The sequence below is a fragment of the Callithrix jacchus genome, chromosome 10 (genome assembly GCF_049354715.1).
Source record: "Callithrix jacchus isolate 240 chromosome 10, calJac240_pri, whole genome shotgun sequence".
Classification (NCBI taxonomy): Eukaryota; Metazoa; Chordata; class Mammalia; order Primates; family Cebidae; genus Callithrix; species Callithrix jacchus.
This window is the reverse complement of record NC_133511.1, coordinates 94,212,893-94,236,510: the sequence shown is the minus strand read 5'-3', so window position 1 is coordinate 94,236,510 and position 23,618 is coordinate 94,212,893.

The following is a 23,618-nucleotide window of genomic DNA, read 5'->3' as shown; positions in this document are numbered from 1 at the left end:
AACAGTTTTTAAATATATGAGTTACTTATATCACTTGGTTTGAGAGATGTATAAGCAATGAAATTATTCAATGAAGTTTCAGGGGGAAAAAGAGGCTTATTGTGAGGGATATCATGTAATCCTGAAAAATGCTGAGCTACAAGGTCTCAGGAAAGATGGAGAAATAGACACCCCCAGGGAATCCACTAGAATAGGTGTCCCCAATCCCTGGAACACAGTGGCTCATGGCTTGTTAGGAACCAGGCCCCGCAGCAGGAGATGAGCAGCAGGCAAGTGAGCAAAGCTTCATCTGCTTTACAGCTGCTACCTAACACTAGCGTTGTTTCCTAAGCTCTTCCTCCTGTCAGATCAGCAGTAGCATTAGATTCTCCTAGCAGCACCAATCCTACTGTGACTATGCATGCAAGAGATCTAGGTTCCATGTTTCTTATGAGAATCTAATGCCTGATAATCTGTCACTGTCTCCCATCACTCCCAGATGGGACCATTTAGTTACAGGAAAACAAGCTCAGGGTTCCCATTGGTTCTACATAATGGCAAATTGTATAATTGTTTCGTTATATATCACAATGCAATAATAATAGAAATAAAGTGCACAATAAATGTAATGTGCTCAAATCACTCTGAAACCCCATCCCTCCAACGTCACCTCCCCAAGTCCATAAAAAATTTGTCTTTTACAAAACCAGTCACTGGTGCCAGAAAGGTTGGGACCACTGCACTAGAAGTCTGTAAGAGCTTACCCTCTAAAGCTCTACCAGTTGCACAACTCAACTCCCAGCTTTTCTTCACAGTGTTAACTTCCAAGACCCTAAAATATGATTGGCCCAGCATTTGGCAGGTGTCTATAACTTCTCCAGTTAAAAATAGCCAAGGTTCAGGGGTTACATTGTACAAGCATGCATGCATGTTATCTGAAAAATGATGGCAGTTCCCAGAGAAAATTATAAACTTGGCAGACCGTCCAAGGAGAGTCTACAATTTAAACGTTCATTGTGAAATCACTCAAAAATATTTTCTTTGACCTCCAGATATTTTGGTTTAGATATTTAAATTTATTAGCAATTTTGTTGTAGCTGTTTTTATAATAAACTTTCCCATTGCTTTCTAAGGATAAGCAACTCAATATATTCGACACCGCATATTTCTTCAGTATTCTCATCTCTATGGACAATATTGGATCTCAGAAATGGCAACTTTCTTAATCCCTATGTCAACTCCTATCAATTTTGTCTAGAGAGAGTTCTGAGATTATATATAAGAGCAGCTCAAAAGGAAACATTAACTTGATCAGTTAATGAGGTCAGCCATACCTGTTAGAGGGATAAGGCCTGGCAGAAAAATCATTTGGCCAGGTCCTTGTCATGCAGAAACTAAATGGTTTATTTATCAAAATACATTTATTGAGTATTCGCCTATGTCTGCCACAGCATCAAGCAAGGGGAAAGATAAAGATGAATTGATAAGGTATGGTTCCTTGTCCTGGTGAAACTCAGATTCTAGCAAGTGTATTAAGAGTTATAAGAAATTGTCTCCAAAGGTTTATTCAAGCTTTAATACTGTAAGCATTCCTGGTTTACCTGAAGGTATAAAATCTAGCCACTTCTGAGAAATTCCTTACACCTTTACTTACTAACAGTCCACTTCCTCTCACTCTCCTGTATAAGTACATAAAGAGAGGTTAATGCATACTGCCAGACAGCCTTATGGATAGTTGGTGGTTCTATAAGCAGGAATGGCAGGCAAATTTGCAAAACTGATCAGATGAAGACAGCATTGTTGCCACTGCCTCATGGAATACATCACTGATGCAGGGCATTTGACAAGGACACTAAATCCACTGCCTTTGCCCATGGATGTAGCTGCCACAAAATTCTGATACTCTGAAGGGATTTTGCACAATTGATGTTTCTGTACCACTAGCTTCTTATCCAAAGTCTAAGGTGAGCCTGTCTAATTGGGGAGCATAAAGTGCTTATTGAGTATCTGCAAGGAGAATAGTAACTTCAGTGTCCATAGTGTGTTATTACTTGGAAGAATTCTAAAACTTTCCTATTTTTTATTCCCACCCAATAAATATGTACCCTCTTTGGGGTTTTGCCCTTAGTTACACTTTTGTCAGTGGTTTTCCTGTTTGTACATCAACCTTTTGTGAGATTATTTAGCATGAGTCAGGATACTCATGTCTCATCATGTCTCATAGTCTCACATATTTAAAAAAAAAAATGTATGAGCAAGTTTTTGCCCAAACTCTGATATACAGCAACTTAATCAGGGAAAAATGCTACCTTCTGAGATCTCTAAGCAGTCATCTAGCTAGACTTCTAGTAGCAAATCTGCATCACATGTTGTAGAGTATGCTTTTTTTTTAAGACTTTAAAAAATGATAGCTGCCAGTGTTGTCGAATAAAACCAGCTAGAGCCATTGCCATGCTTGCTATCTTGAAAACTGAAAAGGAAGTTAAAGCCATAAAGGAAACACTTGATAGTTTTGCCAATCAAAAAAAAAATTACCATTAAGCCATGAGTATCACTTTCCTTTCTCCGAAATAGCATGATATAGGTTCTCCTATGACAGTCTTTCTCATACTGTTTGCTCTAAGTACCCCAATGTCTCTGTTTTCCCTACCTTCTATTTAATTGACAGGTGACTGCCAGAATAATTTTTCTAAGGCATTGTTTCAAGTGTACCAATCTCCTACATCAAAACTTTTCTATGGTCTCATTTTGCCCAGTGAGCTAAGTATAATAAATCTCTCAGACTGGTCTGTAAAGCCTCCTACAATCTGGCCCCACTATCACCTCAGCATCTTGCCCACTTCCTCTCCCCATACTCTTTCTCCTGCATGTCCTCACCATTGTTCTCTTACTTGAAATATCCTCCCCATCATTTCCACTTAGCTTTCAATCATTACAGCTGCTACAGGAGCACTTCTATTGAATTGTTCTTATTCCCTCAAATACATTTACTTTCTTCCCCTTTTAAATCTGCATAGACATATTTTTCTAAATCTCATTGTAATTTACATCGAGAAAATGTATGGATTTTAGGTGTCCAGCTCCGTAAGTTTGATTTGGATAACCCCAGCTAAGGTATAGAACATTTTCACCAGCCTGGAAAATTTCCCCATGCCTCTTTCCGACAGGGGCCTCTGCCTCAGAAACAGCCACTATTACGACCTCTATCACAAGACTTTCGCCTATTCTGGAACTTCACAGAAGTGGAATCTGGAAGTGTGTACTCTATCGTGCCTGGTTTCTTTTGTTCAGTATATTTTTGAGATTCTTCTATGTTATTAGCTGCGGTAATACTTTGTTCCTTTTTATTGCTGAGTAGTAACCCATTGCATGAGTATAGTATTGTGCCTTTACCCTATTTTATTTCAACTTTTCCTTTATTTGTCTATTACCTCAGTCCATCAAGAAATGAAGCATACTAATATTTTCACCTTTCCTATGAATCATTACAATAATCTTATAAATTGTCTTAATTTTCCCTTTGTATTGTATTTTCTGTGAAAAGAAAAAAATGAGAAGGAAGGCATTGATTTCATTCCCATTATATTCTAGGTGCCAAGCTAAGATACTTTATTTAATCCTCGCCACAGCCCTACGAGGTAGATATTATGCTTCTTTACAAATGAGAAAATTGAGATTGTAAGGCTTTAAGTATCCTGCCTCAGGTTGCACATTATGTGGAGAAAGCAGATTTTTAACCTGAATACTCCTGGTTTTAAAGCTTTTACATTTATTTTTGTGTCACACTTTGTATCCTGTGCAAAATCCCGCAACTGTGCTTTATATATATTTGTTTGTTGAGTTGAGGGATCTATTCTGTAGTTTGTAAACATTGTAAAAAGATGCATAACTTAACAAATAATAAGATAAACAGTAATACATAGTAAACCAGTGTGATAAAATGACCTCAACTAAACCTTGTTACCTAGTCCTATGGCAGGCAACAAAGTGAGGACTGACAGCTTTCCCAGAAAAGCAGTTGATACTGTTCTTCTTTCCATGGTATCTGCGGATGCATTACCATAGCTGTTTTACAGACTGCATCTACTAGGCTTCCCATAATTTCAAATTCTTCTTCAGTGCTATCTTTTCCAGATACTCCTGTCTAATATAGTAGAAATAATATAGATTTAAGATGCTAATATACCTATATACAAATTTCACTTGCACCTGCTTACTATCTTTGCCAGCTTGGATAAACCACGTAAACTCTCTAAGCCTCAATTTATTTTTAAATTGAATGTAATAACATTTACATCTCAATATTGTTGGAAGAGTATGCACAGGTTTGTATGGTGTTCTTAGCACATTGCATGGCACATGGTCAACAAATATTTTCCAAGATCAATATTGTTACCTCAAAAAACTAACTCTATTATCCTGATCACCATAACCTTTAAAGATCACCTGGGTTCTTTGTTAACAAAGAAAAACTTACCCACAATGAACACACAGGAAAGAATTTAAATATAACACTTGAAGGCACACCAGCCATAGTCCTGTAGGAAAGGAGAGCCAAGGACATTGTTAGAAGGAATGACACTACCTGGGAAAATATTGGAGTGGTTAAATGTGGATTGTAGAGTCATCATCTGTATTAGAATACTGGCTTTAACATCACCAATTATATGATAAAGGCCAAGATACTTAACCTTTCTGTGCTTATGATCCTCATCTACAAAGTAGGGTGGATAATAATGGAATCTACTCATAGGATTGTTTGAGAAGTAAATCAAATCATGCATGTAACATATACTGCATATTGTCTGGCACACCGTGAATTTTTAATATTTTAATTCTTACAATGATAATAGGTATTATTGTTGTCAGTACAGTTGGGGTTATGAGGGTCTGCCTTAGCCAACTGTCAGTGAAAATGATAACTGAGTTCGCATCTGTTCGGTTTTCCCTAGAGGACCTGCTTTTGTGTATCTTCCCCAGGTGCTAATGTTTTCTGACAGAAAAGCACATCACAATGAAGTCCTATCTCATTATTGGGGAAATGGATGTTTTCCACAGGTAGACAGGCTGACCTCCCACTTTGAAAACCACAGTGGCAGAAGCATACCATAGTTGAAGAAACAAAAAAAAAAAAAAAAAAATAGTGAGCTGCCCAGGTATGAAGGGTTAAATACAAGGGTATTGCCACAAGTAGACACTAAATAGTCACACATGAGGTCTCAACAGTGTTTACAGCTAGCAAAAAAGAACCTCCAAGGAACTCACAAAGAAGAATTCTTCACATTAGAAATAAAAGACATGGAAAACAGAATACTGCTATCTGGAATCTCTGTTTCCTGGAGAATCAGCATTGAACCACTGTCCCTGAAGCCTCCAGCAGCTAGAACCTGAATTCCACCTTTCTAATATACATTTAACAGACTGTGAGAAAAGGCCAGATGTAACAGTCAATGAAGCTTGTAAGTAGATCATACATTTGGAAAGCTTTTCCCCAGTGGATTTCTTTGAAACTAAATTCAAATGATGAATGTTATTTAAATGCTGTTGAGAAAAAAATATTATTGAGTTGATGAGAGGTAAATATTAGACAAACCCATGAAAAAGTTATCACTCAGAAGTGACCTGTTTTGGAATAGATTATGCCATTTTAGGATCCACTGAAAAAATTTTAGGCACAGGAACTTTGAAAGGAATGTACCTAAACAATAGTTTTCTAAACAAATGACCAATACACATAAGAGTTCCTTTTTTTTTTTTTCTTTAATTTTTTATTGGATTATAGGTTTTGGGGTACATGAGCAGAGCATGCAAGACAGTTGCGTAGGTACACACATGGCAGTGTGCTTTCTTTTCTTCTCCCCTTCACCCACATTTGGCTTTTCTCCCCAGGCTATCCCTCCCCACCTCCCCCTCCCACTGGCCCTCCCCTTTTCCCCCCAATAGACCCCAGTGTTTAGTACTCCCCTTTCTGTGTCCATGTGTTCTCATTTTTCATCACCCACCTATGAGTGAGAATATGCGGTGTTTCATTTTCTGTTCTTGTGTCAGTTTGCTGAGGATGACGTTCTCCAGATTCATCCATGTCCCTACAAACGACACAAACTCATCATTTCTGATTGCTGCATAATATTCCATGGTGTATATGTGCCACATTTTTCCAATCCAGTCTATTATCAATGGGCATTTGGGTTGATTCCAGGTCTTTGCTATTGTAAACAGTGCTGCAATGAACATTCGTGTACATGTGTCCTTATAGTAGAACGATTTATAGTCTTTTGGATATATACCCAGTAATGGAATTGCTGGGTCAAATGGAATTTCTATTTCTAAGGCCTTGAGGAATCGCCACACTGTCTTCCACAATGGTTGAACTAATTTACACTCCCACCAACAGTGTAAAAGTGTTGCTTTTTCTCCACATCCTCTCCAGCATCTGTTGTCTCCAGATTTTTTAATGATCGCCATTCTAACTGGCGTGAGATGGTATCTCAATGTGGTTTTGATTTGCATCTCTCTGATGACCAGTGACGAAGAGCATTTTTTCATATGATTGTTGGCCTCATATATGTCTTCTTTCGTAAAGTATCTGTTCATATCCTTTGCCCACTTTTGAATGGGCTTGTTTGTTTTTTTCCTGTAAATCTGTTTGAGTTCTTTGTAAATTCTGGATATCAGCCCTTTGTCAGATGGGTAAACTGCAAAAATTTTTTCCCATTCTGTTGGTTGCCGATCCAACATGAGCATGCAGAGTTCTCAAAATCTAAACACTGTTTTGGTTAAAAGCTAGTAGGAAGAGAGCATCAGCCTTCATTAACTAGCTGTTTTCCCAACCAGAAGAGATGTCTTCTTGACGTCATAATGCTTTGAGGAAGCACAAAATGAAAGCCATTACTTCAAGTCACTGGGGTTAGTGCCCAGCTCTGGGTCTCGGGGAAAGAGCAAAAAAATTGGTGGCACACTGCCTATGGAATGTCTCTTCTAGAAAAAGCCCCAGAACTGGAGTGCAATTAAAGTATGAAGATTGTACCCTGTATCAGAGTAAAAGGCAGAAAGAAAATAGGAAGAAGGGAAGGAAGAAAGAGAGAGAAAGGAAGAAAGAAAGAGAGGAAGGAAGGAAAGGAAGAAAGAGAGGAAGGAAGGAAAGGAGGGAAGGAAAGAAAAAGAGAGAAATAAAGGCAGAGAGAAAAAGAAAGAAAAAATGGAAAAAAGAGAAAAGGAAGAAAGGAGAAAGGGAGGGAAAGAAAAAAGAGAAAGAAAGGAAAGAAAGAAAGAAAAAAGAAAGAGAAAGAAAGGAAAGGAAAAAAGAAAGGGAAAGAGAGGGAGGGAAGGAAGAAAAGAAGGAAAGAAGCAAGGGAGGGAGGGAGAGAGGGAGGAAAAAAGAAAAAGTAGAAGGGAGGGAAGGAAGGAAAGAAGTATGGATATAAAGACAAAGAGAGGTGGATTCAGATGGAGTGAGAATCAGGCCAAAGGCATGGAAGCACTAAAGTTTATTAATTTGAAAACTTAATTTTGATTATTTACCCTGTGCCAGAGATAAGCTGATGTACAAGACAGACAAGAATCCTGTTAGCATGAATCTTGCATTCTAGTGAGTAAAAACAGACAATGAATGATAAAACAAATGTCTTAGTTTGTTTTCTATTGCTCTATAAGAATACCCGAGACTGAGAAATTTATAAAGAAAAGAGGTTTATTTAGCTCACGGTTCTGGACTCTGCATAATTTAAGATCTGTCAGCCACATCTGGTGAGGGCCTCATGCTGCATCATGACCTGGCAGACAGCGTGGCATGACAGAAGCATGTGGGGGAGCAGCAAGTGTCTGTGTACATAAGAAATCAGGGGCAAAGAAGGCTGACCTGCTTTAGAACACCTGCTCTCTTTCAAGTACTTACCCATTCTCTAGAGACAGACATTAATTCATCTTAAGACTTAATCATCACTTAAAAAAACCACCTCCTAATACCATCACATTGGGGACCAAGCTTCAACATGAGTTGAGGTGGAAACAAATCATATTCAAACCATAGTGACGAAGGAACAGAATTATCTCAGATGAAGATGAACATTAGGATTAAAATAAAAAGGATAATGTGACTGATAATGACAATGGGGAAGGGGAGTATCAGAATAGTTGGCCAGGGAAAGAAAGCCTCATTAAACAATGTTGAAGTGATTTTGAAATGAAGAACTAAATGATGAAAAATTGTCAGTTATATGAGGCCCTGAAGAGTGGATGCTCCAGGCGGAGAGAAAAGCAAGTACAAGGACCATAAGAATGACCTTTTTTATTCAAGAAAAATGAAAACACCACGTATACCTAAGGAACGCAGGGAAGAAGCTCTGAAAGGAAAGTGAGAAGTTCAAATGTTATTTTTACTGGGATGGAATATCATTGGAACATTTTAAGCAGGGAAGTGATATAATTCAATTTGCATTAAAAGTCTTTATGACTGCTTAGGTGATAATGAACTTTAATGAGGCAAGGGAAAAAAAAAGAAGACCATTTGGGAAGCTCTTCCAGGATCGCAGACAAGACAATGTCTTGATAGAAGTGATAGAGATGCAGAGTAGTAGTCTATTTGCGGCCATATTTTGAAAACACAGAACTTAGGTATGACATAAAGGAGATGATACGTATGATTCCGTTTTGCTTGGGGCTTGAGTAACTAAGTATTACCATTTGCTAAAATAGAGAACAATGGAGGATAAATAAGTTTAAGTGGAGAGGAAAATGAAGAGTTTTTTTGCCTGTCCAGTGGAGATAACAAATAAGTGGTGGAATATTCATGTTTGTAAGTAAATAAGGAGACCAGGGCAGGACACTTAAAATGGGAGGTCAGCAGCCCACGGAATGCTAAAGCCACAGGGCAGATGGGATCACCTGGAAAAATTGTGTCATCAGGAAAAATTAGAAGAATCCAAAACTAACCTAAAGAAAAGCAGTAGTTAGAGGTTGAATAGAACAAGAGGATTTTGCAAAGGAATCGGAGAAGGTGCCATCAGTGAGCTGGAAGACAAACCAGTAGCTGCGGCATCATATAAATAAGAGATAGCAGTGTTTGAATAAAAACGCCGCAGTCACTACATCAAAACTTGCAGAGAGAACATGTAAAATGGCAGAAAAATAAATAGCAATTGGATTTAGTCATGTGTATTGGCCACTTTTCAAAGACTCAGAAAGAGAGTGGAGAATGAAGCCCTTTCACAGTTCGACAGTTCATTAAGGAGAGAATAGAATAGGATGGAGTGAAGTAGGGGTGATCTATAATTTTTGATGTAAGAGAGAACAGAGAAATGGTCTAGGATCTAGAAGACTTGTTAAAAAAGCTTTTTGAAATTTATTTGCATGCTACTTGGCATGGGAAACATAAACACTACTAATTCTAATTATTTATTTAGTGATTACTATGTGCAAATGGCTATTATAAATACATCCCCTGATTTTATTACAAATCCTCACAAAATCCCTGTGTGGTAAGGACTACTAAGATTTCCATTTTATAGATGAGTTGGGGGAGGTATGGAATGGCAAGGTAATGGCTTTCCCTGGTGACTGCTGCAGCCAGTGTTTAAATTAAGGGAAGTTGACTGTCAAGTTGACAGTTCTAAGCCCTAGCTATGACTTGCTCTTCATTATGCTAGCCTGCCTCTACTACATGTATTGTTATGCTGATGTAAATGAGTCAGGAGACAGAGAAAAACTCAGTTTACCAGAAAAGAGAGGAACACTGCAGAAATGAAGTCCTTGAGAAGAATTAATGAGATTAGAGCAAAATGACTTAGATGATGATAAGGACACTTCTCTAAATGAAGGGAAAGGAGAAAGCATGAGTCTGGAGGTGAAGAGTTTTATGGCTTTGGTGGGGGAAAGGGAGGAAGGCATTGATAGTTGTATTTTCCTTCTCGCCAAACTGTAAAGTTGAGGTCTTCGAGATCTTTCCAACCAAATTATTAAGTAAAATAATGGGCATTGATGTTTTAAAACTAAGAGAGAAACAGAAAATGTAGAATGTTCCACAGAGCACATAGCCAGGAGCACAGTAGGATCAGCTGATAGGGTCAAGTGCCCTTTTGAGATTGGTGATCATGAATTTACAGCAAGTCAGCATGGCTGTGTGTTTTTTTTCCAAACTCATTCACCAGCTTGGGAGCAGGTAAAAAGTATTTAAATTGTTAGATTTAATCAGGCATGTAGGATGGAAGGGCAGTGGAACAAGTAAGCTGGGAGTGGTGTCACAAGTTGAGTTCTCTAGAAACAAATGCTAAGATGAAGTTTGGGGTACAAGTTGTTTATTAGGGATCAGCACCTGTGAATGGAAGAGGAACAGTGTGGAATTCAGTAGAAAAGGAGTTGATCTGAAATACAGACACAACAAAAAATGGGGCAACCTGGTGGAGAGCTCTGTAGTAAATACTGCCCCGTCAGGGTTTTCTCACAAGACCACATCGGGTAGAAATAGCTGGATAGTTTGATACCTCTAACTGACTCGGTCAAGAGACACAGCTGTTCTGGGAGGGATGAAACTCCAGACGAGGTCATTCTGCAGCTAGGGTCAACTCTGTAGGATTTGAGAGCTGGCGACTGCCTGATGATGGCATTCCCTATACTTGGCAGCAAATCCTTCCATGAAGGAGAATCTGGACAACCCACCTTTGTCTATTACAGAGATGAAGGGTGAGCATGTGTGTATTATAGTAGACCCAATAATTTAGGGCTAATAGGGACAATTATGAGAGAATGATTTTTCCTTGTATTATATAAAGTTTGATATTCACCCATCGTGTACAAAGCATTGTGTAAAAGTACCAAATAGGGATGGACAATCCTAACTCTTGCAAATTATGCTCATCCTGTCAGTTTGGAAATATTCTAAAAGTATGGAAAACCCCAAAGCTGTCTCAGAACCTCAGACTGCCCCTTGCATATTACAATCTTCCTTTGAACATCCTCCTTTGTATTTATCCAAACACCCATAGCAATGTGATGATTAGTCAGATGTCCCCTATGAGCAGATCTAGATTCTATCACAAGAGAAGAAAGCTATTTGAGTTCAAGGAAAGTTTCAGCCACCCAGGTGACTTAAAAGTGATCCAGCGGCCGAGCGCAGTGGCTCAAACCTGTAATCCCAGCACTTTGGGAGGCCGAGGCGGGTGGATCACGAGGTCAAGAGATCAAGACCATCCTGGTCAACATGGTGACACCCGTCTCTACTAAAAATACAAAAAATTAGCTGAGCATGGTAGCGCGCGCCTGTAATCCCAGCTACTCAGGAAGCTAAGGCAGGAGAATTGCCCGAACCCAGGAGGCGGAGGTTGTGGTGAGCCGAGATCGCGCCATTGCACTCCAGCCTGGGTAACAAGAGCGAAACTCTGTCTCAAAAAAAAAAAAAAAAAAAGTGATCCAACAATAATGAAGTAGACAAATCAGATGACCTAAACTATCTTCCTTCCGGGTGATGTCTATAATTGTATTTTAATTTTGTTTAATCTACACAAGTTTAAGGAACTAGTAGCAAAGCCTAATGTATGAAGATGATTTAATTATGATGTTAAATTCACATTTAGTGGGCAAATGAGTCAGGAAATAATACCAAGAAAGCCTTTTACTTACTTTACTTTACTTTTACATTATGATAAACAATAGAATATTCACACATCACGTGCTCCTCCTTACAAGGATGTCAGTCCCCTTGGAAATAACTGCAGAGCCTCCCGGTTACAGACCCCGCCACCTAATGCAATTGCTGCCAAATCTACCACCTACCATCTCTTTAACTGGAAATGGTCATGTAATAATACCTTGTGGCTCTGTCATCTGTTAATACAAGGTAAGATATTCCTTGTATGGTCCCCTTTATTTTCTGTAAATTAGGTAACTAGAAGCAATGGCTTCAGTTGCTTAATAAAAGATTGTTTCATCTTATACTGTGATAGTTTTGCACTCAGAAAAAGAAAAAAAGAATTATTGTAATGACAAATTTAACAGCCTGGGCTAATAGCAGCTAAATTTAGACAGACTTTACCCTAGTTACTATGTTTAGACTTGAAAATGAAAATATTATTTCAAGATGGTGTAGAAATGCTCACCATGCTTCTTACATGGGAAAGAAATAGTTGTTGAAATGAGTTTGAATTGGTTATGAATACAGTGCAATTATTCTTTTGAAAACATTGGCTGGAAGACTGTTTTTTTCTAAAGATAGGAACCAAATAGGCTGAAACTACTTCAATGAGGTTCCTCCTCCCCAGTGCAGATTCCAACGACCCCCAGCACACACACATCCAGAAGGAAAATTTTAATACTCTTAATCAATCAATCGCTGACAAGTATTTGTCACTGAACACCTGCTTGCTGCTCAGGGAAAGGAAGCATGCTGAATTAGGAGTTGGGACTACTGCTACTGCCACATTTATGACCTTGGAGAAGCCACTTTCTCTCCCCACCTGCTTTCTTACCTATAGACTAAAGCCACTTTCAGATATAAAATTCTTTAATAATATCCCCATGGAAATGAAACAGACACCTCTGATATTTCTGCATGTGATTCTAAAGGCAATGCCTGTTTTGCAGAATCAGTAAAGGATCTATTCAGCAAAGAAGGTGTTGAGTCAGATAAGCACAAAACCAACAATGTGAGGTGCTTGCTTTGTGTCAGACATGAATCAAGCCACGTTTCAAGTCTTGTATCTCCTTTTATCCTCTCTAAAATATACCCAGGAGAGTGTATTCACTATAAGATGAACCCGAAGGTCAGATTGTTACAACACAAAACATGTAACCCACCAAGGCATTTGAACCTTGGGCAAGGCCATATTGATTCTATGATTTCAAGCTTTTTTACACATGCAAAACTTTCCCCTACTTATAAACCAAGTGGTGATAACTTCATATGAGAAATTCATTTCTATTTGTTTTATTCTTTCTAGATATCTCCTCTTGAAATAAAACGATTTAGAATTTAAAATATAGCATATACTTGAGTCAGTTTGAGTTGGAATTTCAACTTTGTGATAATTCATTTAAGTAATCTGAACTTTAGGGTCCTCTGTTAAATAAAGAGAGCAATGCTGACTTACATTTTGGTAGGAATTTAATGAACTCATGTGTATAAAGTGGTCTTTTCTCTCTCTCTCTCTCCTTATGAGCTAATATATTAATTCCCAAATGTAAGTTTATTATACAATCTTTAAACACTGTATGAACAGATTTCCAGCCCTCAAGAAACTATAATGTGAGTGATGGGGAAATAGCCATGTAAAGAAAAGCAATGATGTGTTACAGGTTATGTGAGAGACAAAAGCTCTTTTCTAAGAGTCTATTTGCACTCCCAGTCTCTCACTTAGGTTGATGACTGGTCATGGATTCCAACCAACAAGCCATGAGCAGAAATGAAGTGGGTATGAGTTTTCCAAATTTTTTTCCCTGTCAAGATAATCCAGGGAGACGTTTGTAAATATGGCACCACCATAATGAAGCTATGTTATCTTCAGTATATACTCCGGGGTTCATCATCATGCACCAGAACAATTTAGGACACAGACATACAAGGAGTCTAGGAGCAGAAGTTTAACAGGCAGAAGAGAAGAGAAAGAGAAACAGTTCTGTCAACAGAGAAAGGGTTCTCAGAGCAGAAAAGATGGGCTGGTGGCAAATGTGCTGGGGTTTTATAGTCCCATTTGAGGAGGCAGTTTCTGGTGTACATAGGGCTCACAGATTGGTTCGATCAGGTGTGATGTTTATATAGTTTACATAGTACTCAGGGAAGGCTGATTGCCCTACCCAAATCTTATTATGCAAATGGGCTTTCCAGTTGACCAAGGAGTCTTGCCTGCTCCTTACAGTACACATAGATAGTGGCTGACAAAGAGAGAAGGGAAGATGGAGCTGCCATCTTGAACATGTCTAGGCCCTAATTCCTACTGAAATTTACCCATGCAAGCTCCCATCTGGCTTATGTTTGCAGGTTGACTTTGCAGGCTGCTCTTTGTTAGAAAATGATTTGGAGCTGCTTTTCATTAAAAAGAAAAGCCTCACTGAGGACTCCTATGCCCTTGCTATCTGCCTAAGTGATTTCATCTTAACTCCTGTATCAATAAGATGGTAGAGCCTCTCTTAGTCCAGGTCACTGAATGACTGACCCTGGGAAAGAGAGTTCCCCAGCAAGCATACCAGACATGCAAGAGATGGAGAAATAAGCTTAATTATATGAAATTGCTGAAATTTAAGGTTCTCAGTAGATGCTTATACAGAATACACACAGGGAAAAATGGTGAAGTTCTGTCTGATGTGTCTGCTTCCACTCCATGTATCTGCAAAAGATTTATAGAGGAGGATATCTTTGTTTCAATTTTGAAAACAGTCATTTCACCAGGGAGCCCTGAGAGTTTGGGAGCTAGGAACCATCATTCTAAGCAGAAGTAACAGCGGCAAAAAAAAAAAGGTGTGAAGCTATTCATTTGCATGATACAGAAAATTGCAAGTAGTTTGCAAATTCTCACATCTTGATCTTCTTGCCTGGGGTGTGAACCATCCCTTTGTCCCTCATATCAACACTGTCTACAGTAACCACCCCTTAGTCACTTAGTAGCCATTTAGGCTACTAATTTCAGAAAAACATAGTATATACAGGGTTCAGTACTATCCATAGTTTCAGTTTCAAATATCCACTGGGAGTCTTAGAACATATCCCCTATGAGTAAGCTCTTCTCTCTTCAAATAAATCTTGCCTGTAGTTAAGTCATGTTCTGAGGTTGTGATAGGCGATCCCCAGTGAAAAATTGCATCTCACAGATGTGTACACTTCTATTCCTCCTGAGACTAGAAAGAAAAGAGGAATAAAAACATGAATAAAGAAGGAATTCCAATGACGACATTCTCATCTACTGTATAATTTTGCTGCTGATTGGCCCTGATTAAAAACAGGAAGGAAGAGTTCAGTCTCATCACGGGTATTTATTTTTGCTGATGCCCTTGTAAACTTGAACACTTACTCATTCTCACCTCAAGTGGTTTTCAAGCTGAAACTGACAATTATCCAAAATGTCTTCCCAGTATGCAATGTCCATATTCCACTTGGGGCTCCCTTAGCCCATGAAACTAATTTAATGTAGGAGCTTAATTACATAGAGACAGATCAAGGGCCTTAGAGGTGAAAGGCTAACTAGGACATTAAATCCTGAACCACTTAACAGCTGCCCCATCACTTGGCAGAACTGTATTTTAAAATAGTGTTTGAAATATATTTAAACTGAAATAAATAAAACATATTTTCCTGTAAATGATGCCAAGTCCTGCCAATTAAATTCATATCTATTTTAAAAAAAAATCTTTAGCTCTCAACAAATGCTGGCTGCTTTTTTCCACTAAAAGCAATTCTGAGCATTCATGCTCTCACTTCTTCCCTGTATCATTATGCTGCGTTCCTCTTGTTAATATTTAAAGCTTCTGAAACTGTTTTTCCCATATGCTTTTGGACTAGGATGAAAAACTTAAGTTTTCCATTTTTGTGAAGCCTTATAAAAAATAATCTCATTAAGAGATTATCATTCTCTTAAGATAATACTAATATCACCAAGAATAAATCCTTACTAAATAAGAAGAAAAGAAAAAGCTAAGATTTTATAGAAAGGCATTTAATCTTTATCATACTATACTATTGATCATTAAACTTAATTAATAACAATGATACAGCAATAATCATAATTTTTGAATGTGAAATGCCAGGTATGCTTCTAAACACTTTACATATTCTTTTGTTAAATTATATACTCATTACTACTATACAACTATTTTTCAAATGAAGAGACTTAGTATAAGCAATTGAAGAAACTTGCTTAGGATTTCAGAGTTTTAAGCACCCAATCTAGAATTTGTGCCCATATCTGTCTAACATAAAGTGAAATCACTATGTTATTCTGACTTTAAATTTTATAGTTGGTGTTGTTAACCAGATACGATACTGGAAACCACAAAACATGTATATTAATCTAGCTGTTACAGACTCAATGCAAGCATGACTATTATTTGCTTCATAAATCCCAATTCATGGGATGAAATGATGAAGTCATATGATCAGAGGAACTATCTTCTCTGACTTGAGGGACTGATTAATCAATACAGGGTATTTTAAGGACACTGAGGTTTTGAGCACTGAAGAAGATGCACTTTCTATGTCCTAATAGAGTGGGGATCCCAGGTGAAATGTAATGGGTTAGGGTACAAAAAGGGCTAGGCATCTTTGGCAAATTGCTGAAAGAGTCCTATCTAAGGTTAATTTTAATGAGATGCTTCTTACAGAGCCAGGAACAAAAAGGCAGACCCAGTTAGAAAGCCAGAATCATCAGAGGAGAGGAACAAATCTGACTGCAACAAGCTGTTTCTTAGATTGATCTCCAAGCACAGCCACCTCCTCAGAGTAGATTCTAACTCAGTGTTAATGAGAATGTGAGTGAAGGGGATGGGAGGGGACTCTATATAAAACACCAAAGTATTCTCTCTCTTTAAATAAATCTTGCCTGTCTTTAATCAATTCTCTACAGCAGTTCACCACTTTGATAAGAACACTTACTCTTCTCACTACCCAGCTTATCACACTACTCTTGAGCAAGACATCAGACCTTAACAAGGCATATTCTGGCTCTTACAGGCATCAGGTTACAGCATTCTCTCCCTTATTCTCTATAATTTACCCACTCTAGATTTTTTCAGATCCTGAGATTTTTGCCACAGAGTCTTTGGGCAATTTCTTTTGCTATGATAATGGACCCCTTGTTCCCACTCTGTGCATTCCCTACATTACTTAGTGCTTACTAATCCTTCAAATCTAATAGTAGTCTCTTCCTTTCCTTTAGAATTCTTTCCACTATTCTGGTCTTGTGTGTGTCGTTATTGGATTTATTTGAGTAAAGTCTAGCTCTTCTACTAAGGTGGCTACTTTTGCTAACTATTTTATACTCAGCATCAAGCACTATGCCTAGACTGAGTAAACGTTCTTTAAAAGTTTGCTCCATGAATAAATGGACTTTGGTAGCCAAGGAATGCTGCTTTAGTACCCTCTAACAGGATATAACACTAGAGAAGGAAAGCCAATCCCTCCTTTCACGAAAGAAAATTGCACAGCCCAGTGATGACTTCCTGTGTCCCATCAGAACATGAGACTGGCAAGAGTTAGCAATGCCCTGCAGCGTTGACTGCAGAACTCTGTGGAAGCCATGGAGGTTCCTGGCAGTGTCTGACAAATGTAGTGATGCTTTTACATTTAGTGGGAGTGGGAGTCTAGGCAGGAGACAAGTGGAATATTAGTATCACAAAGTAACTAATCAAATTGGTGATGGAGATACTTTATTGATCATGTTTGAGACATCTTGTAAGAACTCTCAAAACATAACTCTTGAAGGTTTTTCATAATCTGAATGTCCTGATTTGGTAGATTGAGGCTCAAGTATTTAAAATTTCAAGAAGAGAAGTATGTTAATTTCCCACTACTCTAGACCAAGGACATGGCCCTGTTAGAGGAAGAAAGTCAGTCATCGCTGACTCATGGCCAGCGATTAGAATGTAGATGCTGGCTCTCTGCTCATAAACCACATTATTTAGGACAATTGGAGGATAATGTTGCTTTGGGATTTCTATATTTAGCATTTGGTCCCATCTCTTGTTTTTTTATTATTATTATTCTATATTTGTAGATGTGCTTTCAGAATTTACTGAGCCTCAGTATTTATAACAACGTATCGCTGTTAATGTGGTTTTTTTAGCCACAATCCTAAACATTTCCATATTTCTATTACTTGGAAACCATGTTAGTTAATACATCAATTTCATAACATTGCAAAAAGATTTAAGACATGACACAAATTACCCTAATTTGCTTCTTAGGATAATATGTCAAGATTTCTCCTGATATAGATATATTTTTTAAACAACCATTCCAGATGTCTTTGGCTGTAGTTTGCTCCCAAGAGGGAGGAGTATGATGGACCACACAGATTCTTTTTGCTGAGCTAACGCAGTGGGAAATTAAGTCTTTGCACTGCCATCGGTCCCCAAGCCTTCCATTCCTTTCTCCTGTCCCTTAAATTATTAGCAGATCCTGTTGTTCATTTTTTAAAAGCATTTTACGGGCCCTTCATCTTGTGCTCATCTCCCCTCGTGTTCTTAATCCCAGCAACATCTGCCAGTCCTGAAAAGCTTGCCGGCTGATATACTCAGATTGTTAACATAATCCTAACATTCAGATACTTGGTGATTCATGACCAGTCAATTCACTTTCAGCTCTTGTTCTTTCAGTTTAAAAAAAAAATTACATATGAATTCTGCCGACAGAAACAGCCTTCTGTCAGCTGGAATCAAATTTGCTTGCAGTCTTTCTTCAGTGAATTTCTCAACCTTTCACTCCCTTTTACCTCAATTTTTGCTAAGGATTGTTCGATTTTCTTCTCATTCTTCTCAGTTGCCTATGAAGCCTCTCTCAAGTCTATATTTTCAGTGATGCTCTCACTCACTAATGCAGTACTTGTAGGCTTCGTAGCTACTGGGCATCTCCTTCTAGATGTGCCACAGCAATTCAAGTCAACACCTTCCAAGTTGAATCCTTCCTTCCCTATACCTCAATGAGCTCTGTTCCCTCATTGCTTACTTCAGTGAGTACCACTAAATGTCCACCCAGTCCTCTGAGAGTCTTTTTCCCCCAATCCTCAGTACCTAGTGAATTGATTTTTACGTGTAGCATTTTAACATTTATACAGTTTTCCTCCATTCTATTCATTTCTATCCTGACCCTTCCTATCTTCAGGCTTTCATCACCCCACTCCTCAATTTTTGCAAGATCTTAAAAGATTTCTTCCTATATTGGGCCACACCTTGTTCAATACATTCTTCTCAATGACTCCGGAATAATTTTTCTAAAACAGAAATATAATTATGTCATGTCCTCACTTAAAATTATTTAATAAGTTTTCATGTCATTCTCAGGAAAATAATTCAAACACAACATTCCATATCTGACCCTTGTCTAATCCCTGACTTCGTGCATCACCAATCCCCTTCATTCAATAAATGCTCACATCCTTTCAAGCAACTTTCACTTTTCTGAGTGCACCATGCTCTCTCATTCCTCTCTGACTTGGCACAGGAAATTCCACTTCTCCGAAATACATGTATTCCTTCTTTGTCTACATAAATTCCATCCAGACCTCAAAATCTGTCTCAGATCTTGCTTCATCCAGAAAGATTTCTCTATTTCCTCACACTTCCATCAGACCGGTTTATGCTTCCTTTCTACTATAGTACCCAGCACCATTTATAATAGCTTGTCATACTCATTGCAATCACCTGGGTTTATGATGGATTTTCAATTGTAGAACATTATCTATCTTTGTAAATGCTAAGACTTAAGTTATTCTTTAAGTAGAATTTTCACCAATGATACTGATAAAAGGTGTCAGTTACTTCAACATGTAATTTATACATTTTCTGCTGTCAGTTACTTATTAAGTAGAAATAGCTTCTGTCTATTTCAGCAGTCCAGTCATTTCCTAATTTTCTCAGCCTCTGTGTTCTGCCCATACTGTCGAGATAAGACAGGCTTTGGTGGACATAATGGCTTCCTGACTGTACAGAAAAGTATCTTCTACTCCCAGAGAAAAATGTGAATTCTAGATCTGTTCTTTTGTGTCAGTATTAAGTATTTTACATGACTACTCCTTTTGCCTCCCTCACACATATTATTCAGAGAAGCTACTACTATTAACACGTGACTTCCCTCAGGAAAAGAATCTTCATGTATCGTGTGTCCTTCTATGAGCTGACTTGGGTTTTAAAAGTACTACTGAATTTTCAAATATGTAAGTCATGAATGAGTGTAGTGCTTAATAATAACAACTAAATAAATGACGAATCTTACTTTGATTAGATTTAAACAGTTTTTAAGTACTTCTCCTCAATAATCTTATATAAATTAATAGTATAAAGGAATAATTTTATGCATTTTAATAGATGTAGAAACATATGAGGATCTTGAGGCCTTCAGGTACCTTTAAGTGATGCTACCTGAGGGCATATTTTTATACTATAACAAAACTCAATTTGTTTAGAGATCACTTTGTTTCAGATGAGTTTTAATTCATGTGATAAAATTATCTTTTATTCTCCTTTTGAAATACATTTATCAAAAGATAAGAACATCTAAGTCGGGATGCATAGTTTGTCTAACACATTTTTGGCTCAAGGGGATTTTTTCCCCTTAGTAATACTATGATCCAATATGATTCTATGGTAAATATTTAAAGTTGTACAGGCTTTTACTTGTACTTGAGAACAACAAATTTTCAAATGCTAATCATGTTCACTTCCTGTGCTCCTAAAAAGAATTTTCACATGATGTGAGAAATTCTAAAAATGGTATTCTTTTACTACCCAGAATATTTTCCACAAAAAAACACTGAGCAAACCCAAAACAAAATAATTGTGATTTTCGAAATAATATCCCAATAACTCTTCTTTCAAGACACCATTTTCCTTTGCTACTCTGTGATGAAATCAAATTTCTGAGGATACCAACATAATCAATTAATGTCCTAAAAATTTTCCCCATCACTGAAATTTTCTGGTGATATGACCAACTGACATCAAATCCCCTTCCAAAGAATATATGTCACCACTGATTTTTATAAAAAGAGGAATGAAAGTGGTTGGAAATAGAAGGCAATTTCTTTAAGTATAATAGTATGAACTTCAGAGTCAAAAAAACTGGATTCGAATCAGCGCTTTGTTACTTATTAGTTAGAAAGTAATAAACTTAGAAAAGTTGTTTATCTTCTCTGAGTTTCAACTATGAAATGAGATAATAACACTAATGCAATTCCTAAAAAATATATTTTTAAGGATTGTTTGAAGCTATATCTATAAAACTCGATGCACAATGCCTGGTGTGTACCAAATGCTCACTGATTGATTAGTAGCAAAGTTCAAGGAGAGAATGCTTTAGGCATCAGCTGTGTTGGAAAGCTATTGTTATCTTTTATTTACTACTACTTTAATATTACTTTCTAAATTATCTCCAGTTGCATCAGTAAAATAGCAAAGGACAAAATTCACTGCTAAAATTTAAACAAATAATATTTTCGAATAATCCTGAAGTGCACAAAATGACTAGAAGTTTATAATTCCCCCTCTCTGCCCCCATCTCCTCTGTGGAATTTAGGAAAAGGTAGATATTAACGCTGATTTGTACCACATTTGCTCAGAGATAGCCTCTTATGTACATCTTTAAGTCAGACAGTAAAGGGAACAGATTTTATAAATTTGAAATTAAAAACCAAAATTTATAAAGCCTCCACTGATTTCCTGAGAAACCAGACAACATAACTTCATTAAGAATGGAAATAAAGCTCCTTGATCCCCCCGTTCCAGAAAATGTTCTTTCAGTACATAAGGAAGGAAGAAATGAATATGAATAGTAAATGCAAAAGAGAGAGTGAGAGTGATTGCCAATCTCAACGGTGGCATCCTGTCTATGGACAGAAGACTTTCCTGTCACTTCTGTAAAAGATCAAGAAAGCCTAGAGTCATCATGCATTTTAAATTAAAAAAAAAAAAGTTAAAGTGTTCTACTTTAAGCATTACAACAATTCTCAAATAGATGATTGTTGTCATCACCAGATGCCACCAATGGAAGTGCATTTTAGAGACACGCTAAATTCTAACTAAATAAGAGAGCAATGCATCAATTCCAGATTTTACTTAAATCAGATTTTTTCATGGCTAGAAAATCTACTTTAGATTTACAGAGGAAAAAAATGACCTAGCAAAAAACCAATCTGCAGATTGTTCACAAGCTACTGAACAGATTTGGCACCCACTAGTTATATCCCGACTTTTGGTTGGAAAAAAGTCAGTCATGTAAGTAGGTGAAAATAATCACCTAATTGGTATAATGTGAGATCACATGAAAGATTCCTCAGTTCACTCGACACCATGATATTCCTTGTCACGGTGTCTAAAATTCTACCACTTGGATATTTGGTATTTTCACTACAGAAAGGTATTGTCCTTAAAGTGTACCATAGCTCCAATACTTTGCCTTTGTGATAGGATAATATGATACCTTGCTGAAGTTTCTTCATCTAGTCATACAATGTCTATTTAGTCTCTGACATATACTAAGAACATTTTATATCACTGGGGATAGATTAATATGCAAGAGGCATAGCTCTTGCCTTTAACAAGTTTATAGTCAATGCATCCTATGAGACTGAAGCAATATTATTGAGGGGAAGAATACTGCCAGGATTGTCTAAGAGAGTTGGAGAAAAAATGTGTTAGTAATGAAAGAAGCAAGAATGCTTGCTGATTTTTGAACATATTTCTACTCATTTATAATATTTCTTAACTTCAGCCAAATTTGAGACATACCCTTGAGCTATAAAGTAATCAATTATGTAATCCGCTGATTAATTTCTCTTTGTTTGTTTTTGAGATGGAGTTTTGCTCTTGTTGCCCAGGCTGGAGTGTAGTAGTGCAGTCTTGGCTCACCACAACCTCGGCCTCCCAGGTTCAAGCGATTCTCCTGCATCAGCCTCCCAAGTAGCTGGGATTACAGGCCTATGCCACTATGCCCGGCTAATTTTGTATTTTTAGTCGAGATAGGGTTTCTCCATGTTGGTCTGGCTGGTCTCAAACTCCTGACCTCAGGTGATCCACCTGCTTCAGACTCCCAACGTGCTGGGATTATAGGCATGAGCCACCACACCTGGCTGTTCCACTGATTTCTTTTTTTTCTCTTTTGAGAAGGAGTCTTACTCTGTTGCCCAGGCTGTAGTACAGTGGCACAATCTCAGCTCACCACATCCTCCACTGCCTGGGTTCAAGTGATTCCCCTGCCTCAGCCTCCTGAATAGCTTGGACTACAAGTGCTCACCACCACACCTGGCTGATTTTTTTTTGTATTTTAGTAGAGACAGGGTTTCACCATGTTGGCCAGGATGGTGTTGATCTCTTGACCTCGTGATCCGCCCACCTCTGCCTGTTATCCTTGGGTTTGTTATAGATTTTAATGATATTTTACTGATAATACATATCTGTTAACATGTCACCATATATCTATCTGCTCTCACTCTCTCATGCATGCCTCTCTCTCCCTTTCTGAATAAGTACAGTTACAGCTAAAGACTTAGTCTTTTATCCTCCTCTTTTGCCTTTCTCCCTTCTCAACAATAACTAATATGAGGCTGCTTCATTTATTTATTTATTTGATAAATATTTAATGAATGGATACCATGTGCTAGACATTATTACAGGTATTTTAAATAGATCGGTGAACTAAAAGAAAACACAGGTCGTTGCCCTTCCAAAGTTCACAAATACACTAAAATGTGTATTATAATTAACAAATGAAATTAATTAATAAACACATTATATTACTTGAGAGAGTGACCAATGCTGTGGAAAACTAAAATGGTGGAGCGGATAAGGAAAACTGAATGGTGGGATGAGGCAATTATAAATTGAAAGGTAACTGGACAAAAATTTTAAAGAGATAAGAAAGTGAAGATGTGAGCTTAATAAATACTTGGAAAAAGTAATTTCCAGACAGAAGGAATAAGCATAACAAAGGCTCCTACAGCCAAAGTTTACGC